This window comes from Macrotis lagotis, chromosome 2 (genome assembly GCF_037893015.1).
Source record: "Macrotis lagotis isolate mMagLag1 chromosome 2, bilby.v1.9.chrom.fasta, whole genome shotgun sequence".
NCBI lineage: Eukaryota > Metazoa > Chordata > Mammalia > Peramelemorphia > Peramelidae > Macrotis > Macrotis lagotis.
In genome coordinates, this window is record NC_133659.1 from 256,099,173 (window position 1) to 256,126,002 (window position 26,830).

Sequence of the window (26,830 nt, forward strand, 5' to 3'; positions counted from 1 at the left end):
GAGGTACTTCACTTCTCCACCTTGATGTCTCAGAGGCATCTCAAACTCCTCAGCTTCAACCCTCTTCTAAATTTCCCATCTATTTCTTACGTAACTATGCTCTCCCTCTCAAGTACATGATCAATCTTCCAATCACCCCACTTCACAACCTTTCTCATGCCTGGTGTCCAGTGAAGTATTATTGATTTCTCCTCAAATTTCTCTTAAATCACATCTGCTTCACTACTCTCATTACAAATATGCTCATTATCTCTTGCCTGGATTATTGCAATAACCTGCTATTTTGGTCTCCCAGCAGTGCAGTGGATAGAGTGCTGAATTTGGAATCAGGAATATCTGAATTCTAATCCAACCTCTAATCCCACCTACTTATGTGACCTTGGGCAATTCATTTAACCTCTTTTTTCTTCAGTTTCCTGATCTGTAAAATGAGGGTAATAATAGTGCCTATTTCCCTGGGTTGCTTGAGGATCAAATGAAATAATATTTTTAAAGTGCTTTGTAATCCTTAAAGGGCTATGGAAATTATTATTATTGTCGTTGTTGTTGTTATTAATAACAATCCATCTGCCTTCCACATAGCTGTCAAACTAATGTCACCAAAGCATGTATTTGATTATATCAATCCTTTACTCATGAAGCTTCATGAGTGGCTACCATTTGTCCTTAGATTAAATTACAAACTTCTATTTGACCTTTAAATCACAATCTGGCTCCAGTCTCTTTTTTCTGGGCTGATTACAGATAGAACTTCTCTTCATGCATGCTACCCTCCAGCAAAACTGGCATACTTGCTATTTCCCATATATATGACATTCCCATGCCCCAGGACTGAAATGTTCTCCCACCTCACCTTCAACTCTCAGAATCTCTACTTCTCTTTAAGACTCACCAGCTTAAAAGGACTTTCAAGTTGTTAGTGCTTCCTCCCTCCCCCCACATCACTGTAAATTTATTTTGTTTATATCCTTTCCATACTTATCAGTGAGCATGTTCAGTGAGGGTGGGACCTATTTAATTTCTTTATTCCATTCCCCAGACAAGGCCTAACTGTGCTATGTTGATTGATTGATGGGTTGATGAGATAGGAAGGATGAAAGAACTCTGGCAGCTGGATGAATGAAAACAGAAAATACTCTGCCTCAGGAAACCACCTCTTTTGGATTCTTGGTCCTGATTGAAGATAGCAGGGAAGAACCCTAGGTGGGGAAATAGGAGGATGTGACCTCTAGTTTTAGGACTAGAAGGAAGCCCAGGGTGGCCCTTGAGACTGAAGGGATGAACCAGATTAGGGGCATTTATATCTTCCCCCTTTCAGGCAAGGCCAGACTAAAGCCATTGAAAGGACATTCTACAGACTCCTTAGGTTATCTCCTCCCAGAACTTAATCATCACAGTTAAACCCTCTTCATAGCATTCAATTCAATGAAGATGTATAGATTTATTGAGGACCTCTGACATACAAGTCAGTATTCCTATATTGGGCAGGACACAAACCCTTTCAGGGAAACCCCAGTGAATTGCTAAATTCACTTCACCAACTAATCCCCAGTTTTTTGTCCTTAACCCTCTTTCATGGGATTGGTAATAGAAGTGTTTTTATACATATTTCACAGAGGAGGAAACTAGGATTCAGAGTTTTAGGAGATTTGCCTAGAATCATCCAGTAATTAGTAGATTCAGAACAGTATTAGCTTGGCAGCTGGGTGGTATAGTAGATAGATCACCAGTCCTGGAGTCAGGAAGACCTAAGTTCAAATTCAGCCACAGGTACTTGATAACTTACTAGCTGTGGAACCTTGGATAAGTCACTTAAATCCAATCACCTCATATCCAGAATCATCTCCAGTCATCCTGATTCATATCTGACTACTGGATCCAGGTGGCTCCAGAGGAGAAAGTGAGGCTGGTGACTTAGCATAGCACCCCCTCACTCAAATACAATTCATGTGCATCTCTTCTGTGATGATTCATAGCATCATCTCCCTAATGTTAAAGTCTTCTTTGAGAACAAAGATAAACAACAGTAATATCTAACATTTATATATTATCTAATATATATCAAGTACTTTATAAATATTATCTCATTTGACCCTCATAATTGGAGGTTTAGTGCCATGATTTCCATTTTACAGTTGAAGAAACTGAGACAGGCAAAGGTTAAGTGACGTACCCAGAATCACAAAGCTACTAAATGTCTGAGCTAAATTTGAACTCAGGTCTTTCTGACTCTAGATCTAGTATACTACCCACTGCTCTAGAAATTCTTTTTTCAAACCCAGTGTACTCTTTCTATGACACCAAGTTGAAGTCAAGAAAACCCGAGTAGTCTCAGATCAGATATCTTCTAGCTGTGTGATCCTTGGACAAGTCATTATTCTCTGTCTGTTTTAGTTGCCTCAGGAACTGTAAAATGGAGGTGATAATGGTACCTATTTATATACTGTTTGTTGTGGTGAGGATCAAATGGGATCATTTATATGTTGTTAGAATAGAGTTGCCCTAAATAACTTAATAGTTATTCCTTTCCTCTTCCCCACCTTAATCCCTTTCCCAACAACCCTTTCTTAGGTAGAATTTTCAAGCTAGTAATCTGCCCTCTAAGCAGAGAGAAAGAAAAGCCACTCAAACTCTTCTGTGATGATGCAGTTTGGCATCAAACTCCCTCAGGAAGAGGGCAATGTACTAAACCAATATGGAGCTGTATCATGACTCTTCTGTCCTGCTCACTCAGTCCCATACTCCAGGATCACATACCCCTCAAAGCCTCTGGGCTTTCCAGACCAATGAGCACCTGCAGAGGAGGGGTCTGGAAGCCCAAATATACAAAGAGTCATTGATGAAATTAGGGTTGTTTAACCCTGGAGAAGAAAAGTCATGGAGAGAGAGAGAGAGAATGGGAGATAGCATAGTAACTATCAAAATTTTCTAAAATTTCAAGACCAGGATCCACATGGAAGGAATATTAAGATGGGGGAAAGTGAGGCAAGGGATCAAATTAGGACCATGGGCAGGATTTGGGGGGAGCTATGAACCATTTTCACACACCCTTAATGGACCCAGAAGCTGCCTGGAGGGTCAAGTACCAAAGCAATATGCCTGAGCCAAGTATGTTAAATCCCCTGATGCTTTCCATCTGGGAGCAGGGATTTTTTCTCATTCCTTTGGGGAAAGGGAGAAGGGGGGGGGAGAAGAAGGAAAGAAGGAAGGAGGGAAGGAAAGAAGGAATAGCTTGAGGAGCATTGTTTGTAGGATATAGGGAATTTGAGTATGATGTAAGGGATGGGGAGTAGGATGTGGAGGGAAAGACTAAGGGTATGAGATGGGAGAAGCTTAGTATAGGGAATGGATGGATTAATCTAGGGACTTTACACTCAGAAAATGGAGTATAAAGCTGTCAGGTTAAGTGAACTGTGCAGGGAGGTGAAAAAGCACAGGGAATCTGAGTGCTGAGTGTAAGGGGTGAGTGTAGAGGACTAGAGGTTATATGGGGAATGAGGCAACTGGATTTGCTGCTAGGGAGTGGGAGAGGGCTCCTTTGGCAGAAAGGGCATGTTGGAAGGGGTGCAGGTTGAACTTTCTACTGGTCAAGGAATGGGAAGCTGAATGTGGGGGAAAGGCAAAGTCAGATGAAGCCATAAAGTCCTTAAAAAATTCTGCAATATTCTGAGATGACTAACAGTGATTTCTCTTCCCACCCTGGCTTTCCCACTCTCCACTTTTCACCCTGCCTACATCTGCTTGGGCCTGAAGGGATGGTTTTAGTTAAATAGTATTCCCCTGGGGGTAAAACTGCTGAGTCTTGGGAAGGCAGACATTCTGGCTTCATGACTGGAGTTTCTGAAGTTCTGGATTCCCTTGAGTCTGGGTGAAGGACTGGGGAAAGAGGAGATAGGAAGAGAGGAGAGAAGAAAGGAAGAGACAGGAAGGAGAAAGCGAGTTCTGCTGAGGCAGTGGTTTGGGAAGCCAGTTCCCTGAATTTGGGCAACCTGATTTTCACAATCTAACTACAGAAATAAATTTCCAGCATCTTGGGATCCTCCCTGGTAATTCTACCAACCCAGAAACTCTCAGAACAGTGATCCTCTTAATGCCCATCCCCAACTTTCTCCTTCACTCTCTTCATTTAGAATTCTCTGGTTTTTGCCCAGCTAATAGAAGAGAGGCTGTCTACACAACTCAAAGTCAATAAATTTGTCTCAAATGGGTTTTGTAGACCTTACAAGAGAAAGGAAGAACATGGGAATAGGTCAAAGATAAAGAGGACCCAGGTGGGATCCATAATAATCATTCAGCACTTATTATTTTTTTTTTTTTTGCAAGGCAGTGGGGTTAAGTGATTTGCCCAAGTCACATAACTAAGTGTTGAGAGTCTGAGGCCGGGTTGGAGTTCTGTTAGATGGCACAGTGAATAGAGCACTGGCCCTGGAGTCAGGAGGACAGGAGTTCAAATCCAGCTTCAGATATTTACTAGCTATGTGACCTGATTGCCTCCCATCCAGAGTCATCTCCAGTTGTCCTGATTCCTATCTGGCCACTGGACCCAGATGACTTTGGAGGAGAAAGTGGGACTGGTGACTTAGTGGAGCATGTGCTCACTCAAATTCAATTTATGTGCTTGTTATAGCATCACCTCCCTGATGTTACGGTCTTCTTTGAGAATGAAGGACCACCATTATTATTCAACATTTATTAAACTTCTGCTTATATGCAATGAACTGGGCTAAGCCAGAAACAAAGACATAAGTGAAAATAGTACTTGTTTCCAAGGACTTCATAGCATAGTGTGTGTGTGGGGTATACATTATATCCAATAGAGTTTAGACAAAGTAGACACAAAGTAATTTTGAGGGGAAGCCATATGCGCCACTGGGGATATCAGGAAAGACTTTATGTAGAAGGTAGTATTTGAGCCTGAGCCTTGAGGGACATTAGGAATTCTAAGAGGCAGAGGTAAGAAGAGAATTCGTTCCAACTCTAAGGCAATGCCTAGGCAAAGGCAGAGAGGCCAGAGATGGAATGTTGCATATGAAGATAATATGAAGGTGGATTGACCAGACAAGTGTGTGAAAGGGACTAATGTCTAATAAAGCTGTAAAGGGTAGATTGTAGTCAGGTTGTGAAAGACTTGAAAAGTTAAACAGGATATTTTGCATTTTTCCCCCAGAGGTACTACAGAGTCATTTACTTTCTAGAGCGACAGAACCAATTCTCAGCTTCACCACTTCTGCCTTAGAAGGCCTATCCTCCTACTTTCCTCCTAATAATTGCCATTTTTCTTTTTTGTTACTTTGCTAATCTGATAGTTATAAATATAGTTATATATATGAACCTCATACTTGCTCTAATTTGTATTTTTCTAATTATTAGTGATTTGGAAGCTTTTTATGTGGTTGTTGACAGAGAGATAGATTGGAGAGAGGAGAGATTTTAGGCAAGAAGTTTAATTAAGGGACTATTGATTGCAATAATTAATAAAAGAAGTGAAGGCCTTAATTTGAGTAAAATGAATGGGACAAATACAAGAGATATAAATGGTATGTATACTACATACATACTAGCATAGATTTAAAATAAAATCCACGAGTTGTTAAATGATTCAATTTGTGGAATAGTAAGGTATTGAGATAATTCAGAGGTTTTGATGTAAGAATTTGAAAGACTGGTGATGCTTTTGACAGAAAATAGGGACATTAGAAAGAGGATTTGTGAATTTGGGGCAAAACATTAAGTTCTATTTTGGACATGAAATGCTTACAAGGAGACACCGTCGGAAAATTAGATGGTGCAACCAGGCCTGGAGACAGGAAGACCTGAGTTCAGATATGGTATCAGATACTTTCCAACTGGGTGACCCTGGGCAAGTCATTTAATGCCTCAGTTTCCCAATCTGTAAAATGCAGATAGTAACAATACTCACCTCCCAATGTTATTATGAGTATCAGATGAAATAATATTTGTAAAGCACTTCACACAGAGCCTACTTTATGAATGATGGCTATAGTCATGCAGCTTAAAGAGATGAATCTAGGAGTCATTTGCAAGGTGATGCTAATTTAAGCATGGGTGAGGTGCTGAGGTCATTTCACTAAGCCAAAGTGTAGAAAGAGAAGAGGCCAAGGATGAGAGCTGTGGAGTAAGTATACAGGCAATTAGACTAACTAGTTGAGGAAAAGCTAGAAATGCCTTGAAAACCTAGAAAAGAGAAAGTATACAGGATAAGAGAGTGATCCATTGTTTGAGGTTGCTGAGAGGTCAAGAGGGGTGAGATTTGAGAAAAGACCATTGTCTCTGGCAGTTAAGAGAACACTGATGATTTGGGAGAGAGAGAAGCAGAAAGAGGGTATGACTTTGGGAAAGTCATATGACCCTTCTGGGGGGGTCCCACTTTCTCATTTTTAAATGAGAGGGTTGGATTAGATGACCCCAAAGATCATTTCCAATTCCAAATCTTTGATCTGTGACTTCTAGGTGGTCACTTATTCAGACATAGACACACACACACACACACAGTCCAGCATATTCTATATTTCTGTGATATGGTGGCAAGAAATTGGGAGGAGGACCACAACTCCTTCATAGTTTTAATGTAATGGGGAAAATGAGGAGAACATATAGGATAAACATGTGGAGACCAGACAGACAGGAGAACTGTTACAAAGCAGCAGTTAAACAAGGATTCCTGTACTCACCAGTAAAAAAGAGTGGATGGGAGTAAATGTGCTGTAACATTCTGGTCAGGAGTTTGTGTGGGAGTGGGGCAGTTATATGTGAATTTAACCTATGACCCAGAACGCTAAACTCCAGACTTACATGATCAGAGTTCAATGGGGGGGGGGGGGGAGAGGCTACTAATGATAGGGGGAGCAGTAATGGAAATTTATGAGAGAAGTTTATGGACAAAGCAAAGCTTGAAGAGGACAGGAATGAGTTGGGGCTGAGGGTAGGTAGGGAAGGGGTTGAATTAGAGCCAGTGAGTAGGTTGTGTCTACTCATAAGCCATAGAAAATGGTCAGGGAATGGAGAGCAGGTTTGGATGACTAGAGTGGAGAGACTGAGACTCAGACCATCAGGAAGGTGTAATTCTGAAGCTTTTTCATGAATGTTTGGATCCCAGATGGAGGAAGAACTTGGGAGCAGGTCTGGAACTCTATAGCCTCAGGAGCTGGGATCTGAGAAAGTCTGCTCTCTGAGAAGCTGTAGAGATAACCTTTGGAGTAAAAATGGGAAAAGATCAGTCCAGAGCCCCTCCCTCCTAATCCCAGCCTACTCTTTCACTTTGAAAGTCTGTTTTGCCCCAGGCTAGCGTGAAAGCAATCAGAGAGCCTAATGAGAAACGGGACTGTGAGTCTAATGGAGGGGGAATCCCACTGGCTTCTGCCTCCAGGCCCTTCTGAGCTTCTGCTCTGTTCCAAGCTAAAAAGTTGGGGAGGGTGGGAGGAGGAACTTATTTGTTGGGAGGGGATGGAGGGAACTCTGAGTTTGGGTTCAGAGAACCTTGGTGAAAACCTTTGTTCTGCCACATTGTAACTTTGAACAGACCACTTCTCTTGGCCTCACTTTCCTTATCTGTAAAATAAGGATTATCATTTTCATGATATTCCATGATGCAGACCCTGAGTTGCAGTCACAAGTGGTTTAGAAAAGCAGAGGGAAGACATGATAGGGAAGGAGGGAAGAGGGATTGTAGTCACTGGTGCCTAGAGAACTGGGATTAGTAAAGTTGTTTCAGCTATCCACGATATATGATGGATTATTTTTCATTACAAGTGTTTATTGAATAATAATTAAAATAGCTAAAATGTATGTCGCAATGTATGTAGTATGTGAAGTGCTTTACAAACATCTCATTTGATCCTCACAACAACCTTGTGAGGAAGATGCTGTTATTATCCCCACTTTATATTTGAGGAAACTGAGGCAAAAAGAGAGGATAAGTAACTTGCCTAGGGTCACACACAACCTGAGGTTAGATTTGAATTCAGGTCTTTCTGTCTCTAGGTCTGTCTGTTCCCACTATCTATCTATCTACATATACAAATGTATATGTATATATACATATATATGAATAGTCCTGTATCCTGCCCTCAAAGAAACTAGTAGAGTTTCAAAATGTATGTAATAACCCCAAATACTTCCTTTTTTATTCTGTTGGATGTGGCCGACCCTTTATGACCCCCCCCCCCCATTTAGGCTTTTCTTGGTAGAGATCCTCTAATGTTTTGCCATTTCCTCTTCCATATCATCCTTATCCTTTGAAGATAAAGAAAATGAGACAAACTTGCCCAAGGTCACACAGCTAGTCAGTGTCTGAGACCAGAGGCAAACAGGGTTAAGTGACTTGCCCAGGCTCACACATTTAATTAAGTGTCTGAGGCCAGATTTGATTTCTGGAAGATGAGTCTTCTTGACCCCAAGGCCCCACTCTTTATCCACTGTGCCACCTAGCTGCCCCAATTGGTACCCCATGGAAAGTATCAATAAAATGTTCTGAGTGTTTCAGAAATTTGTCTCTTAAGACTACTAAGTTTGCTTGTATTTTCCAAGTGACACTATGTTTAATGGGGGTAAATGGGTTCCCAGGCTAACTCAGAAGATCTACTTAAACTATAAAGGAACAGAATCCTTCTCAGATGTCTTATTCTGGTTATGGGAGTGATTCTGAGTTCTCCAAGGCCATCAGGGCACAGGCTAGACAAATACTGACCAGTGCAGCCACTCCAGGGACTCTCCTAGTTAAATTTGGCGAATTGGCCACAGTGGATGATTCTCTTTGGGATGTACATCCCAGAAGTCATTTCTTTTTAGGGTTTTTTTTTTTTTTGGCAAGGCAATGGGTTAAGTGACTTGCTTTAAGGCCACACAGCTAGGTAATTATTTAGTGTCTGAGGTCAGATTTGAACTCAGGTCCTCCTGACTGCAGGACTGGTGCTCTATCCACTGTACCACCTAGCTGCCTGCATAAGTCATTTCTACTCAGTTATGAAGGGGTTGCAATCTGCCTCATAGGAGGGCATGTAGAATTGAAGATGTATAAGTATTGGAGTAGAATACTAATAGTATCATACTGAATTTTGGCCAAGCCATATAGCACAGGAAGGAGAGAGTCCCTAGGTCAACTTCCTTAAGTTAGTTCTCTCTTAGCACCTACCTTTCCTCCTGTTCTGAACCCACAGATTATTTTTTAAATTTATTTATTTATTTTGAATTTTACAATTCCCCCCCCAATCTTGCTTTCTACTTGCTTTCTAACAGAAGGCAGTCTGTTAGTCTTTACATTTGAACCCACAGATAATTTCAAAGTTGATGCTATATATGTATATATATATATATATATATATTTTTTTTTTTTTTTTTTTTTTTTTTTTGCTTTCTTCATTGGTTTTTGGGTAGGATGTTCAGAAATTGGGAGTGGGGTTGGCATTCAAGAATCAAGATTCAAAACCAGGCCATTTGATGCCAAATCCAACATCCTTCCTATTTCTTTCATAGTTCTAGGTGAGGCTGTGTGACTATTATCCCCATTTATAGATGAGAAGAAATGTTAGGTGACATAAGATCTTTTAGCTACTAAGAAGGAGAGCTTTTAGGATCCCAGGTGTTAGGTATGGAAATAACTGTAGCAGTCCCGCAGGCACAGCCAAAGAGAGGAATCCAGGCCTCCTGGCCCTGGTTGTATTAGTGCTCTCTTTCTATTTGGGGCATTTCTAAATTGGAGAATGTGAAGCCAGTTTACTGGGACCCCTGTGTGTGTGTGCGGGGGGCAGAGGGGCGGTGGCTCAGGGTCCACTGGAGGCAAGATGTGAACAGGAAAAGGTTGTGATCAGATCCCTGTAACTGAGGCCCGGGGTGGGGTTCAGCCCACGGGGATCGGGTTTTCGGGGAAGAGAGGTGCTGGATGGTGTGAAGGGACAGCAAGGGTCATCGAGGGGGAGGGGAAGCCGCGGGAGAGCTAGAGGGTTTGGCAAAAGGACCACCGCTGGAAAACCCATTAGCTGTTCGAATGAGGAGCGGGAGCCTGGAGCCGGGAGCCGGGAGCCCGGGCCGGCTTGGAAGCCCCAGGGGCGCCACAGACGAGCTGTCACTCAGCGAGGGAGCAGAACAAAGGGTGCCGGGGCTCTGGGCCTGAAAGAAGGCCAGATTGCCAGGGGAGGGGGTGGGGGGAGGCGGGGCGCCAGCTCTCTACCCGCCCCCTAGCCACCCTTGCTGCCTGCCCACTGGCAGATGCCCAGACTTGGGGATGGATGGGTGTGGGTGTGCGTGTGCGTGTGCATCAGTGTTGGGCCTGCGTAGGCTGCGCCGGGAGGGAGGGAGGGAGGGAGGAGTTAGCTCCTTCATTTGTTCCTCTTGGTCCAGCCTCTCTACTGAGCTTGCTAGCTGGGTGATGTTGGAGGGAGGGTAGGATTAGGAGACAGACCCCCAATCCCTCCAGACCCAGGGCCCAAGAGATGGGCCGCTAGTTCAGGAAGCTCTGTTATTCATTGTCTTAATTAGAAATTAAATGCCCCTAGAATTATTTACCTTCAGCCCCTATCTTATTGGGGGGGGGGAGAAGGTTGGGGAGGGGGATAAATCCCCTTCCCTTTTTTTTAATTTAAAAAAAGTGTTCCCTTCTCCCTCTCCCACCCCCGCCTCTTTCCCTCCGCCTCTTGTATTGTTAGTTGTGGGTTGAGTGGTTCAAAAGTGCTAATTCCCTCCCTTGGGACTGAGCTGGGCTTTGGGACTTTCTCTGAGCTGGTTGGTGATTGGCCCAGAGCCTTACAATGCTCCAGGGGCTGGTGGCAGCTGGGAGGCTGGGGGTGGGGGGAGACTGGAGGAGCATCGGTTCCTGTCCTAGTCTCATCGCCCCCTCCTCCCGGCTCCCCCCCCCCCCCACCTGCCTGGGCCACTGGGCAGAGACAAAGAGGCTTCATCCAGGCCCCAGGATCCTTTCTCTTACCCTCCTCCCACCTCCATCCTCTCAATGTATAGATAAACCTGATCTTTTTGAATGGCGGTTGTAAAATTGCGTAAGGGCTGGACAGCCTAGTCCTTCTTGGTCCTCTGTACTTCCTGTACTATATTCTTATCAGAGGCTTCTCTCAGTTGCTCTCCTTCCTTTTGCTGTTCCTGGGCTAGAGTGAGGATGGGGATGGTGGGAAAGAAAAAGGAGCTTAGAGAGAGCTGGGAAGATGAGGCGAGGGAGGAAGATGGCCAATCCTCAGCTGAGCCTATGTCCCTGGTTCGAAATCTTGCTTCACTCAAGGTTCCTTGAATGGACCAGACCTCTTGCTCCTTCTCTCTGCATGGAAGGAGGGAGGGCAGGTGTTTGTGAAGATGTAGGATGAGGATAAATCCCTCCATGACCATATTTTACTGAAGTCCTCATAAAACAAAAAAGAAATCAGATGACTGTTCTAAGATTCTAAAGTAGAGGCAAAGGACCTCAGTGGCATGTCACTGGCTCTGTTATTGGGTTTAAAGATAAAAGATGATGTAGGTTTTGACTGCAGTAAAGGGCTTACTTGCTAGTACAGGGGATTAGGAATATCTGTAGACTAGCCATCTTTAGAGATGTGTTAAAACTATATTTGGTCAGGATCATCCATCAAAATCCCAATTGTGGATGAGACAGTTTTGGGGAAATGGTGGAGTTCAGTCTAATTTTTCTCCTATTTCTCTCCTCTATAAGGTGGGAATTTAGAAGGAAAGCTTGATCACATATAGAATGAAAGGGAGTCAGAGACCCACAGAACTTCTGACCTGGAAAGGATCTTAAAGTTCATGTAGTCCAATTCTTTCTTTTTACAGATGAGGAAACTGAGACTCAGAAAAGCTAATGGGGGTCCTAAGTTTAGAAATGAAATGGATCTTGAGGATAATTGAATTTTTTTTTTTTTTAGGTTTTTGCAAGGCAAATGGGGTTAAAGTGGCTTGCCCAAGGCCACACAGCTAGGTAATTATTAAGTGTCTGAGATCGGATTTGAACACAGGTACTCCTGACTCCAAGGCCAGTACTTTATCCACTACGCCACCTAGCCGCCCAGATTATTGAAATTTTTAAGGCTCACAGAGGGTAAGAGATATGCTCAAAGTAATAAATGACAGAGCCAAGATTCAAACCCATGTCCTCTGACTCCAAACCTGTCATTTTTTCCACTGAATCATGACAATTGAAGTCTCAGAACCAAGGTTAGAACCTGTTAATTCACCACATCATGGTATTGCTCAAATAATTGCAACATCCTTTGTAGGAATGATTTTTTTTGAAAATCTGCTTTTTTGGGGGAAGAGGGATTATTTACTATAGGGGTTAGTAACAGAAACTGAAGAGCAAATTTTTCTGGCAGAAAATAGTATGGACTGAGGTTGGGAATAAGTAGTATCCCACCCCTCTGTGTTGAGTTTGCCTGGGGAACCTAGGGAGACCAACCACACCATCTTCAATATTTGAAAATACTTGACCTACGGCCTCTTCCCCCTGAAGGGAGCTTTACCTTCTCTTCACTCTATCTTCTTTAAATATTTTTAGTGTTATATTTCATTTTTGCACTGTATAGATTTCTCCTTGACTCATTCCCTCTCCTTCACCCAGAGAAGGAAATTCTTTACAACAAAGGGTCTTTTTTAATAAAAAGAAAAAAAATTCAGCAAAATTGATCAGTACATGGAAAGAAAATCTGTATGTCCTCTGCTGCAAATCATGACCCCCGCCCCCCCATATCTGCAAAGGAGTAATGTGGAGATTTCTTCTCTCTTCTTTGGGGTCAAGCTTATTCTAGGTCATTTTGCCACATTAGTATTCATTTGTCCTGTAGTTATTTTTTTTTATTTACATCTTTATAGTTGAGTATTTCCCCTAGGTTCTGCTAGCTTTACTTTGCATCAGGTTATGAAGCTTTTCTGATATTCTTCCTGCTGTGATTTGTTATAGCTCAATAATATTTCATTCCATTCTTGGACCATTTTGTTTAACTCTTCCCCAGTTCATGCGTGCCCCCTTCTACTTGAGACTACTCAGTTACAGGCCAACAGATGGACACAGCTCAGCTGTGGCCCTGACCGAGGGGACAGAGAAGGGACTTCTCCATTGCTTATCACCACCCCCTCATATACAGTCCAGATGGAGGTAGTCTTTTGGTCAGACTGCTCTCATGCTGACCTCCTGCTGTTTTGGCTTTTGACATATGAGCAGCCGGGGTTGCTTCTCTCCTTGATTTGGGAGAGAAGAGAGGGCAGGCTGAGTGGCCCCAAAGTCCACAAGAAAACGGGATCAGAATCATAGTGATGATTTTACCATGTGTAGGGGTCAGGGCTTTGATGAGAATTCCATCCCTTCTCTTTGTCAGCAACAGGGAGGGGAGGGGAAACAGGTGGAAGGGAGGAACAGGGGGCAGAAGGAATTGGCAGATGGACTAAAAAACACAAATGAGGTGTGGCCTAGTGAGGCAGCTATGTGGCATAGTGGGTGGAGTGCCAGCCTTGGAATTAGGAAGATCTGAATTCAAATCCTGCCTCAGGTTCCATATCTATAAAATGAGTACAATAAAAGCACCGTCTCATTGCATTGTTATGAAATCAAATGATATCATAAATATAAAGTACTGGTTAAACCTTTTATATTTTGGTTTTTGATAAATATAAAGTACTGATGAAATCTTTTTTTTTTATTTTTGCAAGGCAGTGGAGTTAAGTGATTTGCCCAAGGTCACTTGGTAATTATAAGTGTCTGAGGTTGGATGTGAACCCAGGTCCTCTTGCCTCCAGGGCCCGTGCTCTATCCACTGTGTCACTTAGCTGCCCTGAACTGGTTAAATCTTTTTTTTTTAATTAAAGAAAAAGAACTGGTTAAATCTTAAAGGTTTAACTACTACATGTTACCTCATTCTCCCGAGGAGGGAGGCAGTAATGGATAGGAGGTAGGGAGGTCTGTCATCCATATCAGTGCTATCAAATCTACATTTTTATTTGGAATCCCAAATATTCTCTTTCCAAGAACTCCTTCCTTAAACCCCTTTGTATCTAAAGGTGACAAACACAAAGGTACAGTTTTGGCATCTTCTAGGAATAGAGCTTCTACTCCTCTTGTGGTCCACTTCCCCTTCTCAAGTACTACATCCACCATTTGTATATCTTTCCTTTTCTCTTTTCCTCCAGCCATGCCCCTGTTCTGCTTTACCTGCTCATCTTCCTCTACTGACCCCTTGGTTATGTTACCTTTGCTATTCACCTGCCACTTCACAACATTATCAATTGTTGTCATAACTGGCATCGGTAAGTTTGCAAAGCCCTTGGAGAACATTACTTAATTTGATCCTCACACAAACACTGGGGTAGATGCTATTATCCCCATTTTACAGTTGAAGAAATAGAGGCAGATGGAGGTTAAGTCTCTAGCCCAAAGTTACACAAGCTAAAATGTTTCTGAGGTCAGATTTGAATTCAGGCCTTTCTGACCTCAGGCCCAGCATCCTATCCAAATGCCAAGCTACTCCTAATTCATTTATTTTCTCTATATCTGTATGGATATCCTGGATGCATCCTCATCTTCCTGTATCCTACTGGGAGTGTCTTCAGGGTTTTGGTCTCTTCTTATTTCCTGGCCTTTCCCCATTCCTCTTTGCTCTGACAGGAATCATAGGAGGTGGAGAGTGGGGCAGGTGAGTTTTTCAACTAAGGAGAGAATGGACTGATAAGTATATATATTAGGTTCCTTCTGTTTACCTAAGTCAATAAGATACTGAGAAGTATACTAAACAGCTCCCAGCTACAGAGGTAAACTGAGGCATTGTGCTACAGTGGAAAGAGTCCTGAATTTGGAGAGGTTCCTTGAATTTGAAGATCACTTTGGGAACCTTCTAGATATGAGGATTTGTGTAAGCTATACATTTTTTCTCTAGACTTCAGTTTCCTCTTCTGAAAAGTTATCAATGTGGACTTGAACTCTGAAATCCCTTCCAGCTCCAAAGTTTGAGTGTATGAGGATGAGACAAGGATGGAATTAATGATTTTTTAGTCTGCTCAGGAGGAAGAGATCTCTGGAGGGGGTGGGATTGGAACTAGGTTTTAAAGGTTGGATTGGGATTTCTATAGACTCTAAGAAAGAGGGAGAGAATTCATCTCCCATAGGGAAAATAGCATGAGCAGAGGCCAGAGAGGGGAATGGATTTAGCCCATTCAGCTGGTCAGGATGGACATGGGGCAGGAAGGATTATTTGCCTCATAGCATGATTTCCTGGTCCCAGAGGGGCCATAAAGACCTGTGGTGTCAGTTGACTTTCACAGATGGTAAAACCAGGGCAATGAGAAATTATACAAGTTGCCCAAAGGTACATAGCTATTCACCCATAAAACAAGGAACAGAAACTGACCAGCTGACTCCTCACTTTGAACAGTTCAGCCCTAATTCAGCAGCAACCTCAACACCCACACTTCCCTTTGAGCTCCACACCCCCTTTCTCTTTAGTTAAAGGTTCTCAAAGACCCTGGAGTCTCTTGCAGATTAGGGTGGATCTACATCATGATAGAAAAGGGATGAAGAACAACCTCTGAATTAGGGGCAAAGGCTTCAGTGTTCCAGAATGGCTATTGGGTCTGGAATTGGAATTTTATTTCATCAAATCATGATCCTAGAATTGGAAGCAACCACTCCACCCCCCCCCCCCCACCATCTAGAGTCTAGATTCTAGACCAATTTCTCTCCCTTATGTAGTAATCCCTTAGGGATCAAATTTGATTCATGGTCATCTGGTCTCTGATTAAATGGAAAGACAACTTTGTTTCATTTTTGGACAATTCTAATAGTTAAGAAGTTCTTTATGTGTTTTTTTCTTTTGCAAGGCAATGGAGTTAAGTGACTTGCCTAAGTTCACCCAACTAGGTAATTATTTAGTGTCTGAGATCAGATTTGAACTCAGGTCCTCTTGACTTCAGGGCCAGTGCTCTATCCATTGTGCCATGTAGCTGCCCAAGAAATTCTTGATATTGAGCCAAAATTTGTCTCTCTTCAATTCCTACCCATTGTTTCTAATCTTGCCTTCTTAGTGTCAAATACAAGAAGTCTAATCTCTTATTGTTTTTGACCCTCGAAGGCAAAACTAGCAGTAATGGGTAGGGGGTAAGAGATGGAAAAAGGCAAGCTAGGTTTCTCAAAATTTTGTCCTCAGCTAAGGTAAGGGCTTCTCGATGGCCTCAGTCCCAACTCTGTATCCTTCCTCTAACCAGAGCTGTAGCCAGAGCAGGGATAGGAGGTGGGGAAATCACACTGATCAAATTGAATGGATTGTTAGCCTGGGGAAGAGAAAGCTTAGAACTAGTTATATGATCCTTGCCACAAATATTGCATTTCTTAACCCTACCTGCTATGTTAAACAAAGTAAACTACTTTGGTTCCTTGTCCTGTTCAGTCTGCAAAATGAAAACTATCTAAAATGAAAGTTTCCTTTCATTCCAGACATGTACAGTTGTGATATTGAAGTGAAATAACGTGGTGCTGATTCTTATGATTAGAACCTCACAGAAACCAGTCTATGAATCTAACATAGACTGATATATATTAATGTAAGTAAAGGAGGTAAATAAAGGAAGTAGGGCGGGAGATTTGATAGAAATCAGGCAGTAGTATTTAAAAAGCAGTCAGCATTTCCCCCAACGCTATCTATATGGGTTTCCTTGGTATTCCATAGATGTAATGCAGACTTCTGACTTTTTTTTAAATATGGTACCATGATGGTTCTTTAATATGATATCATAATATGATATATCTCTGTTATATATAGCTATTTTAAAAGCATATATTAAGTTTAACTCAATAATTCCAACATTGTCCTTGTTTTTGTACCTTTTCTGAACTTCATTTTTCTCTCTTCTGTGTATTTTAAAATACTTTATTGATTTTTTCTTTTTTTTTTTTGAGGTATGTGTAGCTCTATACCCCTCCCCTGATTTTGTATTATGACTTTTCACTCTTCATAAATAAGTAATTCACACACATTGGTCATGCTTGGAAATATATGTTGTGTTATGCCCTGTCTGACCCTTCTGCCAGGAGCTCTCTGATGATTCACTATCAATTTTCTGGTTATTGGTGATTGATCATTACATAGATCAGAGATCTTAGAACTTTCAAGTTGTTTTCCTTTATAATAGTAGAGTCATTATAGAAATTATTCACCTAGTTCTGTTCATGTCTCTCTTCAATTACTCATATGTTCAGTAAGATAATATATTTGTATGCTATAATTTGATCAGCCATTGTCTCATTGATAGACGTCCACTTGGTTTTGGTTCTTTGTGATGACAAAAAAATCCTGCTATAAGTATTTTTTTTGCATATAGGTCCTTTCACTTTTTCTTTGATCACCTTGAGAATACATGCCTGATAGGAGTATTACTGGGTCAAAGGGAATGCACCCTTTAGTGACTTTTTGGGTTATGATTCCAAATTGCTTTCCTGAATGGTTGGATCAATTCACAACTCCACTAACAATGCATTGGTGTGTCTGTCCCCCTTCCAATAATTGTCATTGTCTTTTTAGACTTTGGGCTTTTCTCTGCTGGTGGCAGAGAGAGGAGGGTCCTCTACTTTCTAAGATGGGAACAAGGGGAAAGGGTGGAGTTGACAAGAGATGACCTGGAAAGGGGGAAATGGGGGGAGGGGGAAGGAGGAAAGGAAATCAATGTTAATTTAGCAGTCCTCTCCCCATTCCCTATTATCATGCTCTCTTTCAATCAATTAATCAACAAGTTTTTATTAAGTGCCTACTATTTGCCAAGTGCCCCCTAAGTGCCAAGGATACAAAGGCAAAAGTAACCTCTTCCTTTCCTGTTCTCTCCCTCCCCATCTCTTTCTTCTTTTCTTGTCCCTCTCTGTTGTATTCTTCTCCATGTCCTCTCCTTCTTAAGAGCCTTTTTTTCCTTCCCTATGTCTTCTTCCCCTTGAAACAACTGGGGGAGGGGGGTTGGCATTTGAAGAGTACATGGGATAGGGAAATGGCTTCCATACCAGTTCTGCCCAGTGAGCCAGGTCCCCCCAACCCCCCAGTTCTAAGCATTTGACAAAAGGACTTCCATAAAAGGCCTGTCAGAGCTGAAGTGAATAGATTAATGAGATTTCCATCAGGAGACAGAGGACAATAGGATCCTCCCCTCCCAAGGCCCCTTTTGTCCCAGCCTGAGATTTTGGGGGGGGGGGGGGTTGGAATTTGGAGGATATAGAATAACTTTTTTTAATTATGAGCTTAATATCGACAAATATGAGTATTTCAGTAATAGAAAAAAGATAACTGATGATATATGAAATTTTGAATATCTGATGTGCATTGTCTGAAGTTCTTATTCTCATCGTGGCTTGTACCCCTTTGACCATCTGGTGAAATTTATGGATCCTTTCTCCATATCATCTTTTTTCAAAAATTAGAGGAAATGCTAAATTTTAACTAGAAGTAAATGAAAATAACAAGGTAATTTTTTGACATCCATGTTCATGGACTTCCTGAAATCTATCCTAAATAGGGAACCCCTAAGAACTTTAACTTCGAGTTAACCTGCTCACTATGGTTTTTTTTCTCAAAAATTAAAATGTAACAGAGTAGTTACAATTCTTGTTGCTTAGTTGTGTCCTCTTCTGAATTTTCTTCTGTTTATTTTAAAATGTTTTGTTTAAGCTCTTTTCTTTCTTTTCATCCTTTAAAAAAATATTACTTCCCCATTACCCTTTGGTTTTGCTTACCTACCCCGATTTCCCCCCCAACAAAACAAAAAAGAAAAACTCTCCTTTAGAACAAATAAACATAATCATGCAAAGCAAATTCACAATTCCAGCTGTGTGGGACAAAGAATGCCTCATTGTTTGCATCCCCTGCTGGTCCCTTGCTTCTCTGCCAAGAGGTGGATGAAACTGAAGAATTTTCTTGGAGAAAGGAGGAAAGGGCGTCCCTTTATCCCACAGGATCACTGAATAACTTCAGAGTCAAGAGCCCTATGTTCCACAATACCTTCTATATTCAGTAGGTAGAACAAGGGACTGGAGTCAGGAAGACCTGAATTCAAATGCTGACTGTGAGCAAGTGACTGAAGACAGAGTTTGACTCAGTTTTCTCAACTGTTAAATGGGGATAATAATCAGACCTACCTTCCAAAGCACAGTTGTGAGGATTAAATGAGATAGGTAATATTTATAAATACTTGTGCTCTTCCCTTTCCCCTATAAATAGCAGTCCTTTGTATACCTTAGTCACTAAACTTCCTTAGGTGGAGTCCAAAGCAGACTTGGTTTATACTTAATTGTTCTCCTTGGAAAATAATATTATAGGGAAGGTCCAAATGTGTTTTAATTGAAACCAAAAGGAAATAAAAAATTATCTGACTTTTCCCTTCTCCTTATATTAAATTAGCCAAACTATCCCACTTCTGCCTACTCTCCCTTCCAGGGTGGAGAAAGACTTATTACAAATTTCCATTGAGAATAAAGGAAGAGGGCAAGGAAAAGCAATAATAGATAATAATAATAATTAATAGATAATATACATATAATATATTTACATATAAATACAATCATTTATTATAATAAACTATAATTATATATAATAATAAAAATGATAATAGATAATAATAATTAACATTTATATAGTACTGACTAAAGTTAGGAATTTAACAGCATGATGTAGAAAAGAGAATTTTAGAGGTTTTGGATTATTTCTAGGGTAATCTTTGCCATGAATTCATTCTGTGACTTAGGACAAGTTGTTTTTGCTTCTTGTTTGAGAAATGTTTCCATCTAAAAAATCAAATATTTTATAATAGCTCATGTTTGAACATTGTTGAGAAGGAAGTGCTCACAGTTGTAAGAACCCATTGCATAGCAAGTGTTGGAGGAACTTTTCTATATACTTCACATCTATAGTTTATATTCTAACTCTCCTAAATAGGCCAAAAGCAGGTGTATCATTTGAGTGGGGTAGGCTGGGAATATCTTAGATAGGACCAAGTGTGCCCTTATCAGTTCTGGAAGGTCTCTTGTGATAGATTTTAGAAGTCATTCATTCAACAAATTTTGTGATTTTCTTGGGGGGCCTAACAATGTAAAAACTGGGGGATGTAGTTATATGTCAAAATGTGCAAGACTTGGTCCCTGACCATGGTAAAAAAGATTAGTCAATTTTTGGAAGCTAATACTCTTGATATTTAGCAGGACCTGGGAGAGAAAAAAGCTTCATGTGTCTTCTTTATACATTTCACTATTAGAAAAGGCCTTGAAAAACAAGACATTTAATTCTCATATTAGCAAGCTTATTTCTGTGTGTAGTTTTTTTTTTTTTTAGGTTTTTGCAAGGCAATGGGGTTAAGTGGCTTGCCCAAGGCCACACAGCTAGGTAATCATTAAGTGTCTGAGGTCACATTTGAACTCAGGTACTCCTGACTCCAGGGCTGGTGCTCTATCCACTGCACCACCTAGCAGCCCCCAGTTTGCATGTGTTTTTTCAGCTATTTACTAATATTCAAAAAATTTTGTCTTTAAAATGTTTTGGTGGAAAACTCAGAAAACTGGTTTTGTTTTCTTTGAAGACGTTTACATTAAAAAAAATAGTCATATGTAATCAGCAGGTGGTGATGTCTAGTAGGATTTGTAAGCTTAAAATAGAAGGCAAAAAAATAGAAGTCAAGCCCTCTCTACCTGGTAATATTGAAGGGCAACTCTCCCCAGACCATACTTTTATCCTCTTACCTGAATGAACTCTTTATTACTTGTGCTCCACTGAGCATGTTTTCTGAGGCAGCTAGGTGACATAGTGAATAGAGCTCTAGACTTGTAGTCTTCAAGAAGACTTGAGTTCAAATCCAGTCTCAGACAACCAAAAGTTGTGTGAGCCTAGGTAAGTCACCCAAACCAGTTGCCTTAGTTTCCACATCTGTAAACTGGGGGTAATAATAACAACTATTTCCTAGGGTTCTTGGGAGGATCAAATGAGATAATAATAGCATGGTATTTAGCAGAGTACTTGGCTCATATTCAGTACTATATAAATGTTAATTATTACTATCTATTATTGTTACTCCTTGCCTTCATCCTTCATTCTCAAAAGAAGCTTTGCTTAAACTGACTTGTCAATGAAATTGGTAATGTATTTCTCCAGCTTGGAAGGGAGTATAGGCAGAAATGGGATGGTTTGGTTGATTTAACATAGGGAGAAGGGAAAAGTCAGATAATTCTCTAGTACCTTCTAGATTCAATTAAACAATAATTTATTAGACTCCTTCTGTATACCTGACATTAGGCTTAGGAGATCAGTTTCTCTCCAGGATTCATTCTCCTTCAGTTCTATCTTGATTTATAGAGCAAAGCAGAGGAAGGGAACAATAGGATTCAGAATTGTCCCTTTTATATTTCATCTTATTTGTTCCAGTGTTGAGATCTTTATGAATCCTGATCCTTTCATGTTGTGTTTTTTTTTTTTAGGTTTTTGCAAAGCAAACGGGGTTAAGTGGCTTGCCCAAGGCCACACAGCTAGGTAATTATTAAGTGTCTGAGACCGGATTTGAACCCAGGTACTCCTGACTTCAGGGCCGGTGCTTTATCCACTACGCCACCTAGCTGCCCTTCATGTTGTGTTTTAATTAGGATATTGCTACCACAGGGTATTTTATGGCTAAAATGTTCCATGTATATTAAAATAGGAATTTACAATGAGTAAACTTTTCTGTTAGAGAGTATTTTATGTATACTAGACACTTAATGAATGCTTTTTTTAAAAAGTCATTCCTTCATCTGACAATAAGAATTCTCTCTATGTTTTTACTTAAGTCATTGATAAAAATAAGTAGCAGGGGGTTAGAGAAAGATTCCTAGAGTACTCCCTTGGCCTTCTTCCAAAATAGGGATGAATATTAAGTAGTTAAGCCAGAATTTGAACCAATCTCAACTCAGAAATCTAGTATTCTTTCCACTAACCTATAATTTTAAAAATTATATTTATTTAATTTTTTTCCCTAACTAGATATAAAATCAATATTTAGCATTCAATTTAAAAATTAAAATTTTGAGTTCCAAATTTTCTTTTCCTTTTTTTAATCCCCTTTCTACCCAAAAGCAATGATATATTTTAACCGTTGTATGTCCATTTAATAACAGGGAGACTTTTTTTTTTATTTAAATTTTATTTCTTCCAATTACATGTAAAGATAGTTTTCAACATTTATTTTCTGTAAGGTTTTGAGCTCCACAATTTTCTACCTCCATTCCTTCCTCCTTTCCCTAAGATAGTGAGTAATCTGATATAGGTTATATATACACAAGACCTGGAGTCTTTAAAGAATAGTATGTTTGGAGAGAGGAAAGACAAAGTAAAATCAGAAATCTGTGACAGGTAGAAAACTTAGTAATTATGCCTTGGTTAACTGGTCCTTGGAACCCAGGGAATTCTTTGACTCCAAATCATCCCTTCCGTTGTTTGTATCTGATAGAGTGGAGTATGATATAAGGCTCTGTGCCTACCAGAAAACCTTGGGAATAAGGGATGGAACCAACTTTCAGGAACCACTTACCCAAGATTCACTGTCTATGCCTGTGTCTAAATGAAGGTTTTGGGATTTGAAATTAGAAACTTTCAAGATAATCTAGTACAACCCTTTCATTTTATAGATAAAGTAAAGTTTAAGAGAACAGATAACTAGATCCCATGGACTCCAATTCGATGGGGGCACATGTCAGCTCTGGTAGACTAGGAAACTCTCAGAAATTAAATTCTGAAGAATAAAGGAGAAACAATTCCTATGAGGAGTGAAAGGGAGAGTTATTTTAAAGAGATTGATGAGGTCACAAAGGAGCCAGCTGCCCTTGATTCTATCCCCTCCAGTCTTCTCTAGTGGATTTCTCCTCAATCACCTTTCTCTTCTTGCTAAACTTCACTCTTTCCCTATATCAAACAAGTTAACATATATACAGCTCTCTGTAAAGCTAAAAGTCCCATATAAATGCTAGCTAATTTTGTTGTAGTTCACATTGTTAATTATGTTTCTGTTATGTACTGATTCCTTTCCTGTGGCCTCCAAATGGCCCAGGTCTATCTCATTCTTATCTCCCCCTCCTCAAAAAAAAAATCTTCACTAGATCCTTAAGCTATTGTCCTATATTCCTCCTCTTCTTCTTTACTGAGCTCTTGGAAAAAAGCTATTCTCACTTGTCACCTCCATTTCCTCTCTTCTCACTTACTTCTCAACAAATCTGGCCTCTGACCTCATCACTCAACTGAACCTGCTCTCTCCAAAGTTACTAGTGATCTCTTAATTGCCAGATCCAATGGCCTTTTCTCAGACTTTGTCCTTCTTGACCTCTCTCTGTTGGTCACCCTCTTCTCCTAGATACTCTCTTCTCTGGGTTTTCTTGATTATTACTCTCTAGGTTCTCATTTCTCTCTGACTGTTGCTTTTCAGACTTGTTTGCTGACTAATTGCTATCCTGATCTCTAAACAGGGTGTAACCCAAGACTTAGTCCCCACTTCTCTGTCTCTCTTCTCTCTCTTTCTCTTTCTCTCTCCTCTATCTTCATCCTCTCCTCTCCCTCTTTCCCTCCTTTTTCTCTCCCCCTTCTCTCTGTTGTTATCAGTTCCTATGGGTTTAATTATGCAGATGACTAAGGAAATGATTCATCAATCTGTATATATTCAGTCTTGGTCTCTCTTCTGAGCTATTCTGAGTCTCTCTTCTGGACATTTCCAACTACATGTTCCAGAAACATCTTAAACTCAACATGTCAAAAACAGAACTCATTCTCTCCCCCCCCCCCATCCCTTTGTTGAGCTTCCTTGTCTTGCCAAAAGCAAGACCTCTTTTCCAGTTTCACACCTTGTAATCTTTTTTTGTTTTGTTTTGTTTTTTTAGGTTTTTGCAAGGCAAATGGGGTTAAGTGGCTTGCCCAAGGCCACACAGCTAGGTAATTATTAAGTGTCTGAGACTGGATTTGAACCCAGGTACTCCTGACTCCAGGGCCAGTGCTCTATCCACTGCACCACCTAGCTGCCCCCCACACCTTGTAATTTTGATGTTACCTTTGATTACTCATTCTCCTTTTCCCCTTTATAAAATCAGTCAGTATATCTTACCCTTTCTATGTCCACAACATCTTTCTTCTCATGTCTCAATCTCTGTTCACACAATCACTTGCTTAGTTCACCACCTCTCAGGTACATTATTGCAGTTTTTTCCCCCAATTGATTTCTTTGCTTCAAGTCATTCTCTGAATTTCTCTATCTCTTCTCCAGTAGCCTTCCCACTCTGCCCTTAGTTATTATCGCTTTAGCTGGACCTGGACCATTTCATTAGCCATGCTTATGCCATTCCTTGCTTGATGTACTCTTTGTACTTCTCTTGCTTTGCATTTTTACTTCCTTTTGTGTGTTAGTATGTAGTTTACATTAGAACGTAAACAAGTTGAAGGTAGAGATTGTCTTTTTTGCATGGTTTTGGATTCATAATACTTAGCATTAAAAATACACACACACACTCTCTTACTCTCTCTCTCTCTCTCTCTCTCTCTAATCTATCTGTTTGGTTCAACTGGCTAATATTTTTGTCTATCTTGCCTATGTGCCTGATCTATCAATCTATCTTTCTATCTGTATCTATTTAATCTATTTATCTGCCTGTATAATCTATTTTTCAAACAACCAATCCATTCATCCATCTATCTAGAGATATAGCACCTATCTATCCCTCTTGCACAGAGTTCATGCCAATCTTCTCTATATCATTCCACTTTTAGTATATGGCTTGCCAAAGGAAGCATGCCTTCAAGGATTTAAAGAGATGCCATATGAAAGCAATATTGAACTGACTCTGTTTAACCAGAGGCACACTGATGACTGTCTGTATACATTTAAAAAAATTTTTTTAAAGATTTTATTTATTTTGAGTTTTACAATTTTTCTCTCTACTCTTACTTCCCTCCCCCCCCCCCACACCCCACAGAAAGCAATTTGCCAGTCTTTAACATTATTTCCATGGTATACATTGATCCAAATTGAGTGTGATGAGAGAGAAATCATATCCTTAAGGAAGAAACATAAGGTATAAGAGATAAGATTAGACAATAAGATATCAGTTTTTTTTTCTAAATTAAAGGAAATAGTCCTTGGTCTTTGTTCAAACTCCACAGTTCTTTCTCTGGATAAAGATGGTATTCTCCATTGCAGACAGCCCCAAATCGTCCCTGATTGTTGCACTGATGGAACGAGAGAGTCCATCAAGGTTGAACATCACCCCCATGTTGCTGTTAGGATGTACAGTATTTTTCTGGTTCTGCTCATCTCACTCAGCATCAGTTCATTCAGATCCCTCCAGGCTTCCCTGAATTCCCATCCCTCCTGGTTTCTAATAGAACAATAGTGTTCCATCACACACACACACACACACACACACACACACACACATATGTCTCACAATTTGCTAAGCCATTCCCCAATTTAAAGACATTTACTTGGTTTCCAATTCTTTGCCACCACAAACAGGGCTGCTATGAATATTTTTGTACAAGTGATGTTTTTACCCTTTTTCATCATCTCTTCAGGGTATAGGCCCAGTTGTCTGTACACTATTAAATTGAATCTGCATTATTAACATTTTCTCCATCACTTTTTTTTGAGCTTATCTTTTTTTAATGGCATATATACTAACATTATGCAGGTTCCCTCCTTTAATAGATCTAAACATTTCCATGTTATGTTTTAATCTGAAATACAAATGCATATGCTTCATGCCAGATCTAATTCTAGAATTAGAAAAGACCTATAGCCAACCTTCCTCCTCTTAGAAAATGCTATCCAGAGTCTATTAGAGTTGCATCTTAATAGATGCAATTTACATGGAAGTTTTTGATCTTGAGACATTCCATGTTCCATCAATTTCTTAAATTTAGATGATCAAAATAACTATAAATCAAGTCCTGAGTTGTAGTGTTTGTTGTTGCCAGGGTGTAAATACAATGAAGAAATTCAAAGTCAATTGGAAAGAACTGCTCTAGCATCCTTGGAGGATCAAGGTACTAGGAACAAGAGGAAAAACAGTAATCATGAGAGCTATTCCAAAGTTTGTGACTGAGTTCCTCATCAGTGAAAGTCTTCAGCCAAGGTTGGGAGAGCACTCTTTGCCTAAGTTGTAGAGGAAATCTGAAATTCTGTGAAACCAAGGACAGAAATGGGAACTGTCTTGGCCAAAGTCGTTCAGATGAGATTATCAGAATATGATTTTGAATCTAAATCCTCTGATATCAAATCCTTACTCTTCCCACCTGTATGGGAATTCCTTGCATTGTGAAGCTTTGAAAATGCATTCTGGATGGTATGTGTCTATAGACCTGTGCATATGTGTCTGTGTATTCATGTCCTTGGATTTAGAATGATTCCTGGGAATTTCCTAGTCCAACTTTCTTCTTTTGTAAGGAAGAAATCAAGGTTTCAGAACAGTGTGGTGACTTACTTAGGGCCATACAACTCCCTAGTGGTAGAGGCAGGAATCAGAGCCTTTGATAGAAGAATCAACATGTAGCATCCAATGCTATCCAGAGGGATGCCCAGGTTTACCCTGGTGGCTCCTATTGTTTATTGTGCATCTGTATGTATCAGGTGGTCAGGGGAATTCCAATCAGCCTGATAAAGCTTCCCCTCCAAAAAGAGATTGGGATTTTAAAGAACTCAGGAAACTCTTTCCTATGAACCTAACAATTATATAGAATAAGTAGCTTGAATCTCCTACAAAAACCAAACCAAACCAAACCAAACCTTGTAAGAGCCTCAAAGGTGGGTGGGAGTCCTTAAGAGGTCCTTGAGGTTGATTATAAATTAACCCCTCACATCCTGG

General features: G+C 40.4%; 1 protein-coding gene across 1 annotated transcript in view; it reads left to right on the forward strand.

Annotated features, from left to right (window-relative positions):
* Positions 1–26,830, forward strand: part of FIGNL2 (fidgetin like 2) — a 54,955-nt gene that overhangs the window by 25,749 nt on the left and 2,376 nt on the right. The window lies entirely within an intron of this gene.